The sequence below is a fragment of the Lepidochelys kempii genome, chromosome 2 (assembly GCF_965140265.1).
Source record: "Lepidochelys kempii isolate rLepKem1 chromosome 2, rLepKem1.hap2, whole genome shotgun sequence".
NCBI lineage: Eukaryota > Metazoa > Chordata > Testudines > Cheloniidae > Lepidochelys > Lepidochelys kempii.
In genome coordinates this window covers 109,482,298-109,498,178 of record NC_133257.1, presented here as the reverse complement: position 1 = coordinate 109,498,178, position 15,881 = coordinate 109,482,298, and the positions used below count along the sequence as shown (strand labels likewise).

Genomic DNA, 15,881 nt, shown 5'->3' with positions numbered 1-15,881 from the left:
GGAATTGTCTTTTTCTGTAGGCTGACAATCACTATCAGAGAATAGGTATTCTATTCCAGCACAGCAAAATTTTACAGCCAAGTTTTGTTTGTTTATTTCTAAACCTCAGCTGTAAAGTTAGTTAAAAACAGAGAGGTTAGAATGACCAAATCCTCAGCTCGACTACAGCTGGAATTAGCCAAATTTCAGGCTGAGGAAAAACAAAGGGAACATGAAAGACAGATAGAACTCATGCGGCTGGAGAAGGAGGTACAGGAGGCTGCCCACAAGAGGGAAATGGAGGCAAGGAAGCATGTGGAGGAGGAGAAGGAAAAAGAGAGGAAGCATGTGGAGGAGGTGGAGAGGATAAAGGCCCAGCAGAATATACCAACAAACCCAAGCAATCCTTCTCCAGGTACCACTTCCCATCCCAGAAAGTTCCCCACCTACAAGGCAGGTGATGATACTGAGGCCTTCTTAGAAAACTTCGAAAGGGCCTGCCTTGGGTACAGCATCTCTACTGACCAATACATGGTAGAGCTGAGGCCGCAGCTCAGTGGACCCTTAGCTGAGGTGGCAGCTGAAATGCCTAAAGAACACATGAACAAGTATGAACTGTTTAAATCCAAGGCGAGAGTCAGAATGGGGATAACACCCGAGCAGTCTCGTCGGAGGTTCCGAGCCCTAAGGTGGAAACCAGACATGTCATTTACCCGACATGCCTACCACATTGTAAAACATTGGGATGCCTGGATATCAGGAGCAAGTGTTGAATCTCCAGTAAATTTGCCCTTCCTAATGCAAATGGAACAATTCTTAGAGGGTGTTCCTGAGGAAATAGAAAGATACATCCTAGATGGGAAACCCAAAACTGTAATTGAGGCAGGAGAGATTGGAGCCAGATGGGTGGAGGTGGCAGAGAAGAAGAAAACTGGTCGCAGTTGGAGCGGAGACCAGAAGGGACCACCCCAGACCACACCCTATTACCGGGGGCCGCCCGAAGCCCCACCTACCTCCCAAAGAACCCTCCAGACCCCTTATCGTCCCACCACCCCGTTCTCCAGCAACCCTCCTCGTCCCAGTGACCCGTCAGCTGGACGATGTTTTAAGTGTAACGAGCTGGGGCATGTAAAGGCCAACTGCCCCAAGAACCCCAACAGATTACAGTTCATTGCACCGGAATCACACCAGAGGTCCACAGGCCCAGATACCTCCCAGATACCCTTGGAGCGGAGGGAAACTGTGAGTGTGGGTGGGAAGAAGGTCACCGCGTGGAGGGACACCGGAGCACAAGTGTCAGCTATCCATGCTTCCTTAGTGGACCCCAATTTAATCAACCCAGAGATCCAAGTGACGATTCAACCCTTCAAGTCCAACTCTTTCAATTTGCCTACAGCCAAGTTGCCTGTCCAGTACAAGGGCTGGTCAGGAATGTGGACTTTTGCAGTCTATGATGATTATCCCATCCCCATGCTGTTGGGGGAAGACTTGGCCAATCATGTGAAGCAGGCCAAGAGGGTGGGAATGGTCACCCGCAACCAGGCTAAACAAGCCGTGAGGCCTAGCTCTGTTCCGGAAACTTCTATCAGGACCCAGTCAGAGGTGATGGACCTGGACCCCAGGCCAATGTCTGCAACAGCAGTAGTGGATCCAGTCCCAGAGACCCAGACGGAACCAGTCCCAGAACCGGAACCAGCCAAACAACCAACACCAGACCCCGTGTCAGCACTGAATCCAGTACTTGCAACCTCAACACCAGAGGGCCCCACCGAACCTGAACTGGCAGCAGCCGATAACCCTACACAAGAGGCTCAGCCGGAGCCTGAATCCCAACATAGTGCACCAGCGGAGAGCGGTTCACAGTCAACAGAAACAGCTCCATCCCCTATATCGCTTCCAGAGGGACCAAGCCTAGGTCCACAATCCCATGAGGAACTGATGTCTCCAGCATCAAGGGAACAGTTCCAGACCGAACAGGAAGCAGATGAAAGCCTCCAGAGAGCTTGGACGGCGGCACGGAGCAACCCACCGCCTCTCAGCTCTTCTAATCGATCCCGGTTTGTTGTAGAAAGAGGACTTTTATACAAGGAAACTCTTTCTGGGGGACACCAGGAAGACTGGCATCCTCAGAGACAGTTGGTAGTTCCAACTAAATACCGGGCCAAGCTCTTGAGCTTAGCCCATGATCACCCTAGTGGCCATGCTGGGGTGAACAGGACCAAAGACCGTTTGGGGGGGTCATTCCACTGGGAGGGAATGGGCAAGGATGTTTCTACCTATGTCCAGTCTTGTGAGGTGTGCCAAAGAGTGGGAAAACCCCAAGACCAGGTCAAAGCTCCTCTCCAGCCACTCCCCATCATTGAAGTTCCATTTCAGCGAGTAGCTGTGGATATTCTGGGTCCTTTTCCGAAAAAGACACCCAGAGGAAAGCAGTACATACTGACTTTCATGGATTTTGCCACCCGATGGCCGGAAGCAGTAGCTCTAAGCAACACCAGGGCTAAAAGTGTTTGCCAGGCACTAGCGGACATTTTTGCCAGGGTAGGTTGGCCCTCCGACATCCTCACAGATGCAGGGACTAATTTCCTGGCAGGAACTATGAAAAACCTTTGGGAAGCTCATGGGGTAAATCACTTGGTTGCCACTCCTTACCATCATCAAACAAATGGCATGGTGGAGAAGTTTAATGGAACTTTGGGGGCCATGATACGTAAATTCGTAAATGAGCACTCCAATGATTGGGACCTAGTATTGCAGCAGTTGCTCTTTGCCTACAGAGCTGTACCACATCCCAGTTTAGGGTTTTCCCCATTTGAACTTGTATATGGCCGTGAGGTTAAGGGGCCATTGCAGTTGGTGAAGCAGCAATGGGAGGGATTTACACCTTCTCCAGGAACTAACATTCTGGACTTTGTAACCAACCTACAAAACACCCTCTGAACCTCTTTAGCCCTTGCTAGAGAAAACTTACAGGATGCTCAAAAAGAGCAAAAAGCCTGGTATGATAAACATGCCAGAGAGCGTTCCTTCAAAGTAGGAGACCAGGTCATGGTCTTAAAGGCGCTCCAGGCCCATAAAATGGAAGCATCGTGGGAAGGGCCATTCGTGGTCCAGGAGCGCCTGGGAGCTGTTAATTATCTCATAGCATTCCCCACCTCCAACCGAAAGCCTAAGGTGTATCATATTAATTCTCTAAAGCCCTTTTATTCCAGAGAATTAAAAGTTTGTCAGTTTACAGCCCAGGGAGGAGACGACGCTGAGTGGCCTGAAGGTGTCTACTACGAAGGGAAATGTGCTGGTGGTGTGGAAGAGGTGAACCTCTCCATGACCCTTGGGCGTATGCAGCGACAGCAGATCCAGGAGCTGTGCACTAGCTACGCGCCAACGTTCTCAGCCACCCCAGGACTGACTGAACGGGCATACCACTCCATTGACACAGGTAATGCTCACCCAATTAGGGTCCAACCTTACCGGGTGTCTCCTCAAGCTAAAACTGCTATAGAACGGGAGATCCAGGATATGTTACAGATGGGTGTAATCCGCCCCTCTGAAAGTGCATGGGCATCTCCAGTGGTTCTAGTTCCCAAACCAGATGGGGAAATACGTTTTTGCGTGGACTACCGTAAGCTAAATGCTGTAACTCGCCCAGACAACTATCCAATGCCACGCACTGATGAACTATTAGAGAAACTGGGACGGGCCCAGTTCATCTCTACCTTGGACTTAACCAAGGGGTACTGGCAGGTACCGCTAGATGAATCTGCCAAGGAAAGGTCAGCCTTCATCACACATCTCGGGCTGTATGAATTTAATGTACTCCCTTTCGGGCTGCGAAATGCACCCGCCACTTTCCAAAGACTTGTAGATGGTCTCCTAGCGGGATTAGGAGAATATGCAGTTGCCTACCTTGACGATGTGGCCATATTTTCGGATTCCTGGGCAGACCACCTGGAACATCTACAAAAAGTCCTTGAGCGCATAAGGGAGGCAGGACTAACTGTTAAGGCTAAGAAGTGTCAAATAGGCCTAAACAGAGTGACTTACCTTGGACACCAGGTGGGTCAAGGAACTATCAGCCCCCTACAGGCCAAAGTGGATGCTATCCAAAAGTGGCCTGTCCCAAAGTCAAAGAAACAGGTTCAATCCTTCTTAGGCTTGGCCGGTTATTACAGACGATTTGTACCGCACTACAGCCAAATCGCTGCCCCACTGACAGACCTAACCAAAAAGAAACAGCCAAATGCTGTTCAGTGGACCGGAAAGTGTCAGAAGGCCTTTAACAAGCTTAAAGCGACACTCATGTCTGACCCTGTACTAAGGGCCCCAGACTTTGACAAACCGTTCCTAGTAACCACAGATGCATCCGAGCGTGGTGTGGGAGCAGTTTTAATGCAGAAAGGACCTGATCAAGAATTCCACCCTGTAGTGTTTCTCAGCAAAAAACTGTCTGAGAGGGAAAGCAACTGGTCAGTCACTGAAAAAGAATGTTATGCCATTGTCTACGCTCTGGAAAAGCTACGCCCATATGTTTGGGGACGGCGTTTCCACCTGCAAACCGACCATGCTGCACTAAAGTGGCTTCACACCGTCAAAGAAACTAACAAAAAACTTCTTCGGTGGAGTTTAGCTCTCCAAGATTTTGATTTCGACATCCAACACATCTCAGGAGCTTCTAACAAAGTGGCTGATGCACTCTCCCGTGAAAGTTTCCCAGAATCAACTGGTTAAAATCGTCCTTGAGATGTGGAAAATATTGTTAGTCTTTATGTACTTGGTAGTATATTTAGAGATGCATGTGTCTTATTAACTCTGTTTTCCTAGAGCTCCAGGAAGAAATCCCAGCCAGTGTTTCACCCTAGCTGAGATTTGGGGGGCGTGTCATAAATATAAAGGGAAGGGTAAACCCCTTTGAAATCCCTCCTGGCCAGGGGAAAGCTCCTCTCACCTGTAAAGGGTTAAGAAGCTAAAGGTAACCTCGCTGGCACCTGACCAAAATGACCAATGAGGAGACAAGATACTTTCAAAAGCTGGGAGGAGGGAGAGAAACAAAGGGTCTGGGTCTGTCTGTAGTCGTCTTGGCCGGGGACAGAACAGGAATGGAGTCTTAGAACTTTTAGTAAGTAATCTAGCTAGGTATGTGTTAGATTATGATTTCTTTAAATGGCTGAGAAAAGAATTGTGCTGAATAGAATAACTATTTCTGTCTGTGTATCTTTTTTGTAACTTAAGGTTTTGCCTAGAGGGGTTCTCTATGTTTTTGAATCTAATTACCCTGTAAGATATATACCATCCTGATTTTACAGGGGGGATTTCTTTATTTCTATTTACTTCTATTTTTTATTAAAAGTCTTCTTGTAAAACACTGAATGCTTTTTCATTGTTCTCAGATCCAAGGGTTTGGGTTTGTGGTCACCTATGCAAATTGGTGAGGCTTTTTATCCAACATTTCCCAGGAAAGGGGGGGTGCAAGTGTTGGTAGGATTGTTCATTGTTCTTAAGATCCAAGGGTCTGGGTCTGTAGTCACCTAGACAAATTGGTGAGGCTTTTTACCAAACCTTGTCCAGGAAGTGGGGTGCAAGGTTTTGGGAAGTATTTTGGGGGGAAGGACGCATCCAAACAGCTCTTCCCCAGTAACCAGTATTAGTTTGGTGGTGGTAGCGGCCTGTCCAAGGGGTAATATTTTGTACCTTGGGGAAGTTTTGACCTAAGCTGGTAAAGATAAGCTTAGGAGGTTTTTCATGCAGGTCCCCACATCTGTACCCTAGAGTTCAGAGTGGGGGAGGAACCTTGACAACCTTCTTGGCTACAAGGGCACACTGTTGACTCATATCCAGCTTCTCGTCCACTGTAACCCCTACGTCCTTTTCTGCAGAACTGCTGCCTAGCCATTCGGTCCCGAATCTGTAGCGGTGCATTGGATTCTTCCGTCCTGAGTGCAGGACTCTGCACTTGTCCTTGTTGAACCTCATCAGATTTCTTTTGGCCCAATCCTCCAATTTGTCTAGGTCCCTTTGTATCCTATCCCTACCCTCCAGCGTATCTACCACTCCTCCCAGTTTAGTGTCGTCTGCAAACTTGCTGAGGGTGCAATCCACACCATCCTCCAGATCATTAATGAAGATATTGAACAAAACCGGCCCCAGGACCGACCCTTGGGGCACTCTGCTTGATACTGGCTGCCAACTAGACATGGAGCCATTGATCACTACCCGTTGAGCCCGACAATCTAGCCAATTTTCTACCCACCTTATAGTGCATTCATCCAGCCCATACTTCTTTAACTTGCTGACAAGAATACTGTGGGAGACAGTGTCAAAAGCTTTGCTAAAGTCAAGGAACACCATGTCCACTGCTTTCACTTCATCCACAGAACCAGTTATCTTGTCATAGAAGGCAATTAGATTAATTAGATTAGTCAGGTATGACTTGCCCTTGGTGAATCCATGCTGACTGTTCCTGATCACTTTCTTCTCATCTAAGTGCTTCAGAATTGATTCCTTGAGGACCTGCTCCATGATTTTTCCGGGGACTGAGGTGAGGCTGACTGGCCTGTAGTTCCCAGGATCCTCCTCCTTCCCTTTTTTAAAGATGGGCACTACATTAGCCTTTTTCCAGCCGTCCGGGACTTCCCCCAATTGCCATGAGTTTTCAAAGATAATGGACAATGGCTCTGCAATCACATCCGCCAACTCCTTTAGCACTCTCAGATGCAACGCATCCGGCCCCGTGGACTTGTGCACGTCCAGCTTTTCTAAATAGTCCCGAACCACTTCTTTCTCCACAGAGGGCTGGTCACCTCCTCCCCATGCTGTGCTGCCCAGTGCAGTAGTCTGGGAGCTGACCTTGTTCGTGAAGACAGAGGCAAAAAAAGCATTGAGTACATTAGCTTTTTCCACATCCTCTGTCACTAGGTTGCCTCCCTCATTCAGTAAGGGGCCCACACTTTCCTTGACTTTCTTCTTGTTGCCAACATACCTGAAGAAACCCTTCTTCTTACTCTAAACATCTCTTGCTAGCTGCAACTCCAGGTGTGATTTGGCCTTCCTTATTTCTCTCTTGCATGCCTGAGCAATATTTTTATACTCATCCCTGGTCGTTTGTCCAATCTTCCACTTCTTGTAAGCTTCTTTTTTGTGTTTAAGATCAGCAAGGATTTCACTGTTAAGCCAAGCTGGCCGCCTGCCATATTTACTATTCTTTCTACACATCGGGATGGTTTGCCCCTGTAACGTCAATAAGAATTCTTTAAAATACAGCCAGCTCTCCTGGACTCCTTTTCCCCTCATGTTATTCTCCCAAGGGATCTTCCTCAGGGAACTGATGGGCGAGTCAAAGTCTGCTTTTCTGAAGTCCAGGGTCTGTATTCTGCCGCTTTCCTTTCTTCCTTGTGTCAGGATCCTGAACTCGACCATCTCATGGTCACTGCCTCCCAGGTTCCCATCCACTTTTGCTTCCCCTACTAATTCTTCCTGGTTTGTGAGCAGCAGGTCAAGAAGAGCTCTGCCCCTAGTTGGTCCCTCCAGCACTTGCACCAGGAAATTGTCCCCTACATTTTCCAAAAACTTCCTGGATTGTCTGTGCACCGCAGTATTGCTCTCCCAGCAGATATCAGGGTGATTGAAGTCTCCCACAAGAACCACGGCGTGCGATCTAGTAGCTTCTGCGAGTTGCCGGAAGAAAGCCTCATCCACCTCATGCCCCTGGTCCGGTGGTCTTTTCTTGATGGGATATTAATTTCCCTCTTCTCTGACTGAGCCCAGAGCCTATCTTTACCTCTCTTTACAAACTATCATTCTGCACCCCGTTTGCCCACTCCTCATATCTTCTTCTTTCCCCACAAAAGTGTTGGTAGGAAAGTACTGCTGATCTTGCTGGGAAACTGATAGAATATTCCACTCTCTTCCAAGCAACACTTGTTGAGATGCGGAGCAGTTAGAATACCTGCTGCTATTTACAAACTCGGCCAATAATGTTGCACTCTCTACCTGTACAAGTAGAAATATAGGACGATGGGAACAGGTCCCCCGAGGATGAATGCTGGGAAATTTGATTTAGCGAGAGAAATCCACTTGCCAAGGGAAAGAATAGGAGGTTGAAGAAATCATTTGCTCTCTGACTGCCCTCAGCCACTTAGGTATACAACAAAGATATTCCTTATTGCTCCTGCCCAGGCACTTTGGAGATATGAGATGGACGATTCCAATCTGGCATCATTCCACTCCAATTACCCACTATTTTTATATAACTTTTTAAAAATTTAAATAGATCAGGAGACTCCTTTTAGTAAGTTGTGTTTGTCTTGGCAAACTCTTTATAACTCTGAAAATCTCAAGCTATTTTAAAAATTAATCCTTAATATGAGCTTCATGTAGCTGCTAACAGAAGAATCAGCCAAATTCATCCCTTGTGTAACTTCAGTGAGTTTCCCCAGGGATGTATATATTTTGTTGGATTTGTCCCACTCATTCTCTTTCCTAAAGACAAAACCAGTAAAGCATGTTTGTATTTTGTTAATGCAATGCATTCCCTGTATATGGTATATATTTAATCCCCCGCATTTTTCTTCATTGGTGACCATTTCACATGCTCGTTAATATTAATTATTTTCATATTTATATATCTGTACAATTATGAATAATTCCATTTTTAAATGCCATTAAAATAATGTTAAGTTTGCATTGAGAAGCACTCAGAAGTCTGAAAATTCTACATTTAATTTTGTCCTTTGCCCATCTGCAGCTCCATGTTTTATGTGGGTCTGTTGCAAAACTGGTATATAGAGGTTGTGGCCACTATTCCAGCCCAGCAGCTGGAGTGGAGACTATGGGAGGTGGGGGCAAGAAGGAGGACGATGCAGCAGCCTTATATGCTATCCCTGGACTGGGGATGGATAGGCAGGGTTCGTAAGGAGCACCCTCTTCATTGAATGCAAACATAAGTATATCATACTGCATGTACTGTTCCATCAGTGCATTATTAGGATTCCTCTCTGGAGTGATGGGTCCATCAGGGATCAGGAAATGTGCAACTTCAAACTGTATACAGAATGAGCACTGGTTCCAAAGGAGTCTTGCCTAATTCTATACAGATCATATTGCACTTGCATCTAAACCTCAAGAGTGAAATTCCACTCAACTTTCTTATGCAAAAACATCCCAGAAAGTAGTTACCAGTGGTTCACAGTTATGCTCGAAGAGCATAACGGTTGGGGTCTTGCAGGGATCAGTTCTGGATCTGGTTCTGTTCAATATCTTCATCAATGATTTAGATAATGCATAGAGAGTGCACTTATAGAGTTTGCGGATGATAGCAATCTGGGAGGGGTTGCAAGTGCTTTGGAGGATAGGATTATAATTCAAAATTATCTGGACAAACTGGAGAAATGGTCTGAAGTAAATAGGATGAAATTCAATAAGCACGAATGCAAGAAACTTAGAAAGGAACAATCAAATTCCCACATACAAAATGGGAAATGACTGACTAGGAAGGAGAAGTGCAGAAAGGGATCTGGGAGTCATAGTGGACCACAAGCTAAATATAAGTCAACAGTGTAACACTGTAGAAAAAAAAGTGAACATCATTCTGGGATGTATTAGCAGGAGTATTGTAAGCAAGACACGAGAAGTAATTCTTCAACTCTACTCTGCACTGATTAGGCCTCAACTGGAGTATTGTGTCCAGTTCTGGGCACCACATTTCAGGAAAGATGTGGACAAACTGGAGAAGGTCCAGAGAAGAGCAATAAAAATGATTACAGGTCTAGAAAACATGACCTATGAGGGAAGATTGAAAGATTGGGTTTGTTTGGTCTGGAAAAGAGAAGACTGAGAGGGGACATGGTAACAGTTTTCAAGTACATAAAAGGTTGTTACAAGGAGGAAGGAGAAAAAGTGTTGTTCTTAACTGCTGAGGATAGGACAAGAAATGATGGACTAAATTGCAGCAAGGGAGGTTTAGGTTGGACATTAGAAAAAACTTCCTAACTGTCAGGGTGGTTAAGCACTGGAATAACTTGCCTAAGGAAGTTGTGGAATCTCCATCATTGGAGATTTTTAAGTGCAGGTTAGGCAAACACCTGTCAGGGTTGTCTAGATAATACTTAGTCCCGCCATGAGTGCAGGGGACTGGACTAGATGACCTCTCGAGGTCCCTTCCAGTCCTATGATTCTATGCACTGGGCAATTTGAACATGAAGAGAGTGTACACGTGCAATGCCAATGAGATGTTGGGCAATCATTAGTTTAAAAAAAACCCTCTTGTTACTGTATAAATGAAAAACTTTGGATACATAGTATTTATATTGGGTTGTTAAAGTTATCTACAAAGACATTAAAAATGAACTACAAGTATTCACACAACCAAAAGAGACAGTTGTGACTAGGGACCATGTATGTGCCAAAGTTCAGATGGAAGCTATTCCCATTGACTTCAATGGATGTTTGATGAGGCCCAAACACTTTTGGTGGATAGGCAGTTAATGTTTGTTCTGGCTGTAATATTGCTTTTAAATGCTCTGTATTGCAATGCCTGGATACAACACTAACGACTGCACTAGAAACTGTGGGAAGAAAGATATTTTTATGTTCTTGTAACCTGACTAAAAGTATTCCATTTTTAGGTCTGTGGATAACATTAAATGCCAAAACAATAAAAAAGAAGAAGAAATGCATTAGCAGAAAGACAAAAGAAATCTCTATCCAAGAGGACAATTATGTTTTAAAAGAGATTCAAGTTAAGTTTTGGTGAGGGTCAAACTCGGATTTTAGTGCCAGTCACATTACAATGCAGTTCTTATTTGCAGATTTTAGAGGTGTTTATTTCTCTGCGCCAAGCTCAAGAGGGATGAGAGAAGGTGAATCATGTTTCCTACACCTGAACAAAACTGCAGTGCTAAGCCCATTTGGCATATGAGCCCATTAGGCTACACACTGCAGTCACGACTCTCCAATGAAAACATGTTGCTTTCTTCTTGTCTCAGTAGTGGCTGTACTTTTCTACCAGGAGGTTTATTTCTGGGTACTCCATTTGTGGTTCTCTAACATCATAAAAGTCCCTTCGGGAACCTACTCCAAAGGACTGCAGGCTACTTTGAATAAAGTTCATCAGGAAGCCTGATGACTCTTGTCTAGGGTTGAAAACTGTGAGGGCTGAATGTTCTCTTTCATCTGTCCAGATCCTCAGCTGATGTCAATTGGTGTCTCTCCACCAGTTTCACACAGATCCCATCATCTGTAGGTTTCAGCAGAGCTGGTTTTGGTACACAGAAATTCACCTCAGTTCAACCCCTTTTTTTTTTTCTCATCCAACCAACACCAACACTAGGATGAGAGCTGGCTTCCTTAGGAGATATTTTAATAAGGTAGCTTCATAAAGTCAGAAACATCACAAGAATAGCTGTTCTCAGAGCATTTTGCCACTGCAGCTTCTGATCAAAACCTAAAAGGGCAGTGTCATACAAAAATGGTCTTAACAATTAAACAAAGTATTTCCATTCTCAAAGAGAGCTACTTCAGTTTGAGTTTGGGGGGATGGTTTGGGATGACTCTTATTTGGATGGATTCATCCATTCTGAGTCATGGCATGGATTCTGGCCACAGTGTCCCCTGTGGAAGTGTGTGTCCTATTTTTATTTTGAGGTTATTTTAATTCCCACTTCATATTCTTGTGCTTTCTCATAAGTAGAGTTTATCAGAATATTTACCCTGCTCCTGCTGTTTTGTTCTTTTCCAGTCAGCTACATTTCTGAGGTGCAGCTACATGGAAGAGCATGGAAATGCCTCCAGAGTAATCTGGCTGACAAGACAAATAGCAAGAGTAAGGAGTGAACACAAACAGGGACGTTTTTAGAGACTGTGCTAGTGAATCAGTCCAATCAGTTGCCGTGGGTGACACATTTGAACAAATTGAAGCTGACACAGTGAATAGTTTGACTGGGGGAAGTATAATTTTGGATTAAGAGTGAGCACTTTTAATCTGTCAGTGGTGGCACTCTTATACTTGTAATTGAAAGAGCACAGCACTGGTTTTGCTCCAGATGTCAATCATACCCATTCATCCTTTTGATCACTGATCAGTTCACAATCTACTCTGCATGTTTTAATATCCTTCTGCAGGTAATTTCTGTACAATTGCTCTCTATAAATACATCAGAGGGATAAATAGCAGGGAGGGTGAGGAGTTATTTTAAGTGCCAGAGTGGACACAAGAGCAAATGGCTATAAACTGTCCAACAAGTTTAGGCTCAAAATCAGATGAAGGTTTCTAACCATCAGAAGAGTTTCAGAGTAACAGCCGTGTTAGTCTGTATTTGCAAAAACAAAAGGAGGACTTGTGGCACCTTAGAGACAAACCAATTTATTTGAGCATGAGCTTTCGTGAGCTACAGCTCACTTCATCGGATGCATACTGTGGAAACTGCAGAAGACATTATATACACAGAGACCATGAAACAATACCTCCTCCCACCCCACTGTCCTGCTGGTAATAGCTTATCTAAAGTGATCATCAAGTTGGGCCATTTCCAGCACAAATCCAGGTTTTCTCACCCTCCGCCCCCTCCCCCCCCACACACACACAAACTCACTCTCCTGCTGGTAATAGCCCATCCAAAGTGACCACTCTCTTTAAAATGTGTATGATAATCAAGGTGGGCCATTTCCAGCACAAATCCAGCTTAGAAAAGTCCAGCTTGGACTCTCCTGCTGGAAATGGCCCAACTTGATGATCACTTTAGATAAGCTATTACCAGCAGGAGAGTGGGGTGGGAGGAGGTATTGTTTCATGGTCTCTGTGTATATAATGTCTTCTGCAGTTTCCACAGTATGCATCCGATGAAGTGAGCTGTAGCTCACGAAAGCTCATGCTCAAATAAATTGGTTAGTCTCTAAGGTGCCACAAGTACTCCTTTTCTTTCATTAGAAGAGTGAAGTTCTGGAACAGCCTTCCAAGGGGAGCAGTGTGGGTAAAAACCTAACTGGCTTCGAGACTGGGCTTGATAAGTTTATGGAGGGGATGGTATGATGGGGCTGCCAACAATGGCATATGACTACCAGTAGCAAAAATCCCCAATGAACAGAGACAGCACAATACATGGGAATGACTCTGCATTACTACAGAGAATTATTTCCCAGGTATCTGCCTTGTGGGTCTTGCTCACATGCTCAGGGTCTAAGTGATTGCCATATTTTGGGTTGGGAAGGTATTTCCACACAGCACAGATTGACAGAGACCTTGGGGGGTGGGGGGGTGAGTTCACCTTCCTCCACAGCATGGGGCAAGGGTCAATTGCAGGTTTAAACTAGTGTAAATGGTAAATTCTCTGTGCCCTGGTCTACACTACGAGTTTAGGTCGTATTTAGCAGCGTTAGATTGATTTACTGCTGCACCCATCCACACGACGAAGCCATTTTTTTCGACTTAAAGGGCTCTTAAAATCAATTTCTGTACTCCTCTCCCGATGAGGGGATTAGCACTGAAATCGACCTTGCTGGGTCGAATTTAGGGTAGTGTGGTCGCAATTCGATGGTATTGGCCTCCGGGAGCTATCCTAGAGTGCTCCATTGTGACCGCTCTGGACAGCACTCTCAACTCAGATGCACTGGCCAGGTAGACAGAAAAAGGCCCGCGAACTTTTGAATCTCACTTCCTGTTTGGCCAGTGTGGCAAGCTGCAGGTGAGTGCAAATCTCATCAGCAGAGGTGCCCATGATGGAGTCCCAGAATCGCCAAAGAGCTCCAGCATGGAGCGAATGGGAGGTATGGGATCTGATCGCTGTATGGGGAGACGAATCCGTGCTATCAGAACTCCATTCCAAAAGACGAAATGCCCAAACATTTGAAAAAAAATCTCCAAGGGCATGAAGGACAGAGGCTATAACAGGGACCCGCAGCAGTGCCGCATGAAACTTAAGGAGCTCAGGCAAGCCTACCAAAAAAACAGAGAGGCAAACAGCCGCTTGGGGTCAGAGCCCCAGACATGCCACTTCTATGATGAGCTGCATGCCATTCTAGGGGGTGCAGCCACCACTACCCCATCCCTGTGCTTTGACTCCAATTATCATGCAACAGGGATGCACATTTTGGGGACGAGGAAGATGAGGAGGAGGAGAAGGAGGTTGAAGATAGTGCACAGAAAGCAAGCGGAGAAACTGTTTTCCCCGAGAGCCAGGAACTGTTTCTCACCCTGGACCTGGAGCCAGTACCCCCCGAACCCACCCAAGGCGGGCTCCTGGACCCACCAGGCAGAGAAGGGACCTCTGGTGAGTGTACCTTTGTAAATATAATACATGGTTTAAAAGCAAGCGTGTTTAATGATTAATTTGCCCTGAAGACTTGGGATGCATTTGCGGCCAGTACAGCTACTGGAAAAGTCTGTTAACGTGTCTGGGGATGGAGTGGAAATCCTCCAGGGACATCTCCGTAAAGCTCTCCTGGATGGTCACTCCTCATGGTCACCTGGTTGAAATAGGGTAATATTATTAAGGGGACATTCAGAGGTGGCCATTCCTGCTGGGCTGTGTGCCTGTGGCGGAAAAGAAATACTCCCTGCTATTATTCACATGGTGGGGGGAGGGGTGAAGTGATCATCCCAGAGAATTGGGTGTGTGTGTGGGAGTGGGAGGGGGATTTAGTTGGGTTTGTGCTGCATGTTAACCCGAAAACCGCAGCCCCTCCTTTTAAATGGCCAACCCATTTTAAATGGCCAACCCAACGGGTGCTTGGTATGGGAAAGGAGAGCGCTGCTGTTTGAAACCATTCCCACACGTTATTAAGGTTAAAGAAGCCAAAAGACTGTAGCTTACCATGGCTGCCTGCAAGCTGAATTCTGTTGCCCAGTCCTGCGTGTGTGATCTCTCACACCAAACCAGCAGACCCTCAATATAAGAGGCAAAATGTGACCTTGTACCAACAGCACATGTGCTATGTTAACAGCAAGGTTCAACATGAAAGAGTCTACCCATTGTTCTCTAAAATGTGTTTTTTTTAAATACTACTCTCCCTTTTTTTCCCTCCTGCAGCTGCAAATGTTTCAGCGCTCACACTATCATCTCCATCCCAGAGGCTAGGGAAGATTAGAAGGCAAAAAAAACGCACTCGCGATGAAATGTTCTCTGAGCTCATGCAGTCCTCCCACACTGAAAGATCCCAGCAGAGTGCGTGGAGGCAAGCAACGTCAGAGTCCAGGAAAGCACAATATGAACGCGAGGACAGGTGGTGGGTTGAAGATGATAGGTGGCGTCAGCTTGTTGACAGAAGGCAGGAAACAATGCTGAGGCTACTGTCGGATCAAAGTATATGCTCCAGCGTATGGTTGAGATGCAGGAAAGGCAGGAGCACAGACCACTGCTACAGCCCCTGTGTAACCAACTGCGCTCCTCCCCAAGTTGCATAGCCTCCTCACCCAGACACCCAAGAACGCGGTGGGGGGGCCTTCGGCCACCCAGCCACTCCACCCCAGAGGACTGCCCAAGCAACAGAAAGTTGGCATTCAATAAGTTTTAAAGTGCAGTGTGGCCTTGTCCTTCCCTCCGCCCCGATCCCTCCTGAGCTACCTTGGCAGTTATCCCCCTATTTGTGTGATGAATTAATAAAGAATGCATGCATTTGAAACAACAATGAATTTATTGCCTCTGCAAGCAGTGATCGAAGGGGGGGGGTGGGGAGGGCGGTTACAGGGAAGTAGAGTGAACCAAGGAGGCAGGTTTTCATCAAGGAGAAACAAACAGAACTTTCACACTGTAGCCTGCCAGTCATGAAACTAGTTTTCAAAGTTTCTCTGATGCGCACTGCACCCTCCTGTGTTCTTCTAACCACCCTGGTGTCTGGCTGCGTGTAATCAGTGGCCAGGCAATTTGCCTCAACCTCCCACCCCGCCATAAACATCTCCCCCTTACTCTCACAGA

At 46.0% G+C, this 15,881-nt stretch overlaps 1 long non-coding RNA gene across 10 annotated transcripts in view; it reads left to right on the top strand.

Moving 5' to 3' along the window:
* Positions 1-15,572, top strand: part of LOC140906942 (uncharacterized) — a 201,275-nt gene extending 185,703 nt beyond the window's left edge. For 9 of the 10 annotated variants that reach the window (XR_012157307.1, XR_012157306.1, XR_012157301.1 and 6 more), the window contains 2 exons: positions 14,047-14,237; positions 14,997-15,572. This is a non-coding gene — a long non-coding RNA (uncharacterized lncRNA). Of the gene's footprint in view, positions 1-11,710; positions 11,795-14,046; positions 14,238-14,996 lie in introns of all 10 variants that reach the window. The other variant, XR_012157300.1, reaches the window with a different exon arrangement.
* Positions 15,573-15,881: the final 309 nt, after the last annotated feature.